The sequence below is a fragment of the Primulina tabacum genome, chromosome 3, assembly GCF_025594145.1.
Source record: "Primulina tabacum isolate GXHZ01 chromosome 3, ASM2559414v2, whole genome shotgun sequence".
Lineage (NCBI taxonomy): Eukaryota > Viridiplantae > Streptophyta > Magnoliopsida > Lamiales > Gesneriaceae > Primulina > Primulina tabacum.
This window is the reverse complement of record NC_134552.1, coordinates 29,263,837-29,269,741: the sequence shown is the minus strand read 5'-3', so window position 1 is coordinate 29,269,741 and position 5,905 is coordinate 29,263,837.

Here is a 5,905-nt window from a genome sequence, read left to right as displayed (position 1 = left end):
AATCTTTATTTTAATAATATTTGAAATTATTGTTTTGGCACATCTTTATCTGTATACCCATGCTAGTTGAATATATAAAGTTCTTGAATATACAAATAGTAGAAAGAATATGAGATGCTCATATGATGAGTATCATGAAACTCATATTTGCAATACTGTATATTCTAAACAGTACCTAGCCGATTCAGCCGCCGCTAAGAAAGATATAGGCCGCTCGAGTTCGAGACTAGTATCTGCGATGTGAGTACCATGTTTCATTGGTAGGGGACATTGTGATGTCCGAACATGCAGATAGGTGCTCCTTATAGAGTGCACTGAACAACCCTCCATAAAAAATTTTTCAGGTGGTTCTCACTTATCGAGTGGAAACGTCCTAGTTTATAGTTGTACACCATTAGTCCTTATGACCCGAGACAACATTGAGACTCTATATGCTAGCATTGCACTTTGACTTGTTTATCGACTCATATGGGGTCATAAGGTGGCAAGTTGGGTGTTTTGTCGAAACATATAGGAGTCAATGCATTGTAGTCGGGGATTCACCACTTACCTTAGGGTATGGATATCCTATGTGTATGTAATTTGAAATCTCTGATCAGAGTATGATGGTAATTAAGAAAGGGGTTTCTTAGATTACACCATCGATGCAACTACGACATGACACATAGTATCGATTCTTTGGTAGCTCTCGATATACCAATAGTTGTCGAATCGGTCAGGATATATGAGATGAAGGAACCGTACTTTACGCTAACCATAATAGAATGGTTCTTGCAGTAACTATCATTTGATACCTAGGGAATCATGTAAGCGATGCTGCTAGGCGTTTAGCATGATTGGTTGGGTACTATCAAACTTGAGTTCTGACGTTCTTATTATCAAAGAGTTGATAATTAAGAATGGAGCAATTGGAGTATGCTCATATAAGGACATGTTTAGTCCATAATCACATTAAGATGTGAACCCACGGCTAGTTGTATCAATGAACCATTGAGGGCCACACAAGTGCTAACTTTCTAGATCTCGTTGAGAAGGAAATTAGTTCAAGGTGTTGAACGGCTTATAAAGGAGTTTATAAGCGCAATGAAAATTAGAAGTATGACTTCTATAAGGGGAATGTGACTTTTAATTTGAGGAAGTGTGTTGAAAACTAGATTCTGGAGTTTGACAAAACATGAATCAATCGATTAACAAAATATGAATCAACTGATACGCGCAAGCAAATTCGGCAACTGAACTTATCAACTGAATTCAGCTGATACAATGATACAGAGTAAACTGATCAGTTGGAACTGATCTGTTAAAACATTCAGCCGAATGCCTCAAAGTCTCTCAACTGAAAATGTCTCGGGAAAGAACAAAGAAGACATAACAGATTATAAGAGCACCGCCGGACAAAGCAATTAAGACGCCGAATTACAATGAATGAAGCAAACAATATCGAAGGAATAATCAAGTGGAAACCAACGGATACAAAGATTCAAATTTATCTCAAGATTACCGTTGGAAAAGAAGAGTATAAATATGGCAGAAGAAAAAGAAGAAGTGACGATACATCATTCAAAACTTGCTATTACTCTGTCAAAATCTCAGCTCACTCTTACTTGATTTATTCGTAGCAATCAAAGCTACAAGTTGAGCAAACTAGCACTCTGTAATATTTGTTAATTCAATAGTGCTAAGATCAGTTACGCACAGAGATCATTTTGTAATACTAAGAGTTTCAGTTTAGGCAGTGGGTAAGTCCTAACTGAAGTGGGTCTGTACAAGTGTTGTATTGGATCAAAGTCTTTTAGTGGAAATCATATCCCTGTGATAGAAGGGGTGACGTAGGAGTAATTGAATTCTCCGAACATCCAGAAACAATCCTTGTGTATTTTATTTCAGTTCTGTATTCTATCTGTTAGTCAGTTACCTTCCGCAACTACCTCGGTTTAACTGATTGATATTGACCAACAAGTTTCCGAGAATCAGTTTGTCACCAAACTGAACTCAAAAATTCGATAAGACCAATATTAATTGAGAGTGTTTATTCAACCCCCCCTTCTAAACACTCTTGACACGTCAATCGATCCTATCAAGTGGTATCAGAGGGGTTGAATCTTGTTCTCGAATACTTCTGATCTATAAATCTGCTAGCATGACTTCATTCAATAAAATTCCCATGTTCTCAAGAGAAGATTTCGATGACTGGAAAATCAGAATGCAGGCTCACTTAGCTGCACAAGATGATGACATGTGGTATGTCATAACAGACGGACCCATGAAGATTCTAAAAGCAAATACAACAATTGCCATAACTGAAGGGGCACCACAGAGAATTCAAAAGCCCAGAGAAGAGTGGACAACTGAGGACAAAAGAAAAGCCAATCTTGACAATGTGGCCAAAGATACTCTATAAAAAAAACTAGACAAAGCAACATTCAACAAAATAAAGATGTGCAAAACAGCAAAAGAAATTTGGGAAAAGTTGATTCAGTTATATGAAGGAAATGACCAAACAAAAGAAAATAAACTCTCTGTTGCTGTTCAGAAATTTGACAATATCAAAATGAAGGTTGGAGAATCAATGAATGAGTATGATGAAAGGGTGAGCAGTATTGTAAATGAATTAAATGCACTCGGAAAGGTGTATACTAACAAAGAGGTTGCACTAAAAGTGATGAGAGGTCTTCCAAAGGAATGGGAGGTCAAAACTATGGCTATGAGAGAATCTAAAGACTTGAACCAGATCGAACTTCATGAACTATTTGCTGATTTAAAGGCTTATGAATTTGAATTTCAGAGCAGAGAAGGATAACCATTTACTCCTACAGCTACAACTGCTCTAGCAGCTGTAAGAACTGAATCAACCAGTTCAGTCGATAAATCTGCCGATCAGTTAAGCAATGATGCTATGTCATTATTCATCAAAAAGTTTGGGAGGTTCATGAGAAAGAACCAAGGAATACCAGAGAAACAATTCCAAAGAAGAAATAAATGCTTGCTACAATTGTGGCAAAACAGGTCATTATATTGCTGACTGTCCTAAACCTAAAAAGGACAGTCAAGGATCAACTGACAGAAGAAAGAAATCATACGAGCATAAGAGAAGATCCAGAGATGATAAGAAAACCTACAAAAAGAAACATGAGGTTCTATTAGCTGAAGAGAACAAATCCAAATGGGCAGAAACTGATAATGACGAATCAGAACCAGAAAGCTCATATAGCTCAAGTGATGAAGAGGAAGTCAAATGTCTAATGGCCAATGATACAGAAGCAGAATCTACAAGTCAACAGGTATTTGATTTTAGTTCAACTGATTTTACACGAGAAGAACTCATTTTAACATTGCATGAAATGGTAAATGAGTACCAGAAACTTGCATCATCATTTGAGGAAATAAAATCAAAGAAAAATGATCCCATGGACAATAAAACAAAAACTGATGAATCAGTTGATGGGTTGAGTCTAAAAAGGAAAATTGCTGAGTTAAAAGCAGAGAGAAAGAAAGATCAGTCATTGACCCAGAAATTGATCCTTGAAAATTCAAAACAGACTGAACTCATTCAATCTTGGAATAAGTCGTCTACTGCACTGAATGAGATGCAGAATTCACAAAAATCAGTTTCTGATAAAACTGGTTTAGGGTTCAGTAATCAAGGAGAAACGTTTTCAAATGATACTCAACCAAAGCTGACAATGAACAAAGGGAATTACATTCACTTTGTCAAATCAACAGTGGTACAAGAACAAATTGAGCCCAGTAAACTGATTGAACAACCTACTGAGAAGTTGAACAAGGCTAGAAGATATGGGATTGGCTATAGCCAAAAGCTTTCAACTGATTCACAAAGCGGGTCATCAAAAAGATTTCACAAAAACTATTCGAATGGCTATGTCAATTACTATAACTGCAAGCCAGTTCAGAAGAGATACAGATTGAACAATCAGTTGAATAAGACTAAAACACATAGTGTATCAACTGTACACTACTCACCAAGCACACGAAAGCCGAGAAAAACCATTTGGAATACAGCTACTGGAAAGTCAGTTAGACTAATCCAAGTATGGGTTCCAAAGGGACTAATAAGTTTTGGACCCAAATAGATATGGGTACCAAATCATATTATGTGTGTGCTTGCAGGTAACATGTACAGATAAAAATTCAATATGGTATTTGGACAGCGGTTTCTCACGACATATGACAGGAGATGCAAGTATGCTATCTCAACTGACCAAATATAGTGGTCCAAACATCAGTTTTGGAGATAATTCCAAAGGTAAAACCGTGGGTAAGGGTAAGCTAATCCATGGTAACTTTACTATTAAAGATGTTTTATTAGTAGAGAATCTGAAGTATAACTTGATTAGCATCAGTCAGTTATGCAACAATGGATACTCGGTACAATTTGATAAAAACTCATGCTTAGTTAAAACATCAACTGATGAAATCATACTAACTGGCAAACGATGTGGAAACACATATAAAGTCAGTTGGAATGAACAGCCTCATGCACCAGTCTGCTTTATTGCTTCAAAATCATCTCAAAACTGGTTGTGGCATAAAAGGTTAAATCATTTAAACTTTAAATCCATTGCCTATCTGAGTAAACATGAACTTGTAACTGATTTGCCCAAAATAAATTTTTCAAAAGAAAAACTTTGCTCAGCATGTCAGTATGGAAAACAAGTACGATCTTCTTTCAAAAACAAGGGTTGTAAGTCTTCAGCCCGATGCTTAGAACTATTGCACATGGATCTCTTCGGTCCAATACCAGTCATGAGCTTAGGGGGAATGAAAAACACCTTGGTGGTCGTAGATGATTTTTCAAGATTTACTTGGGTTATCTTTCTCAAATCCAAAGACCATACGGCTGCACAACTGATTAAACTCTTTAAAAAACTTTTAAATGAAAAATCGGTTGGGATTGATCGAATCAGATCTGATCGAGGAACTGAATTCATCAATCAAACACTTTCAAGCCTTCTAGAAAATGCTGGAATCAAGCATGAGCTCTCAGCAGCAAGAACTCCTCAGCAAAACGGTGTAGCTGAGAGAAGAAATCGAACCCTTAAAGAAGCTGCTAGAACAATGCTTGCTGATTCTCGTATTTCTCAAAGATTTTGGGCAGAGGCAGTAAACACTGCATGTTATACTCAGAACAGATCAATGATTAATAAGAATCATATGAAAACACCATATGAGATCTGGCATGGAAGAAAAAGTATAATCACTTATTTCAAAATATTCGGCTGTAGATGTTTTATTCATGATAATAGTAAAAATTACTTAAAAGCATTCGATGCCAAATCTGCAGAAGGAATATTCCTTGGATATTCATCAGTTAGTATAGCTTATAGAGTCTTTAATAAGAAAACTTTAAATGTTGAAGAATCTGCGCATGTTGATTTTTATGAAACTGCACTAACTGATAAGCCAACTGATCAAGTTGAGCTAGCTGATCGATTTTCAGATATCAGTTTGGAAAATGATGACAAAGATGAAAATCATAATAATCAAAACATCCTTCAAACACCAGAACCAGAGATATTGGATCAATTAAATGAGCAGGAAGTCAATGCTGACATTTAGTTATTAAAGGAAAATGATAATATTCAAATATCAGCTGACGAGGCATCAACTGAAGCTGAAAACTGCATTCAGTTACCAACTGAAGAAGTTGCAGATGCAACGATTGCTGAGTACAGATGGAGAAAATCACATCCACCAGAATTGGTAATAGGAAATCCATCTGATCCAGTAAGAACTCGCAATCAAATGTTAAATTTATTTATTCATTCAGCCTTTGTCTCACAAATGGAACCAAAGAAAACTGATGAAGCTCTTGCTGATCCTAACTGGGTAAATGCTATGCAAGAAGAGCTGAATCAGTTCACTCACAATAACGTCTGGAACTTAA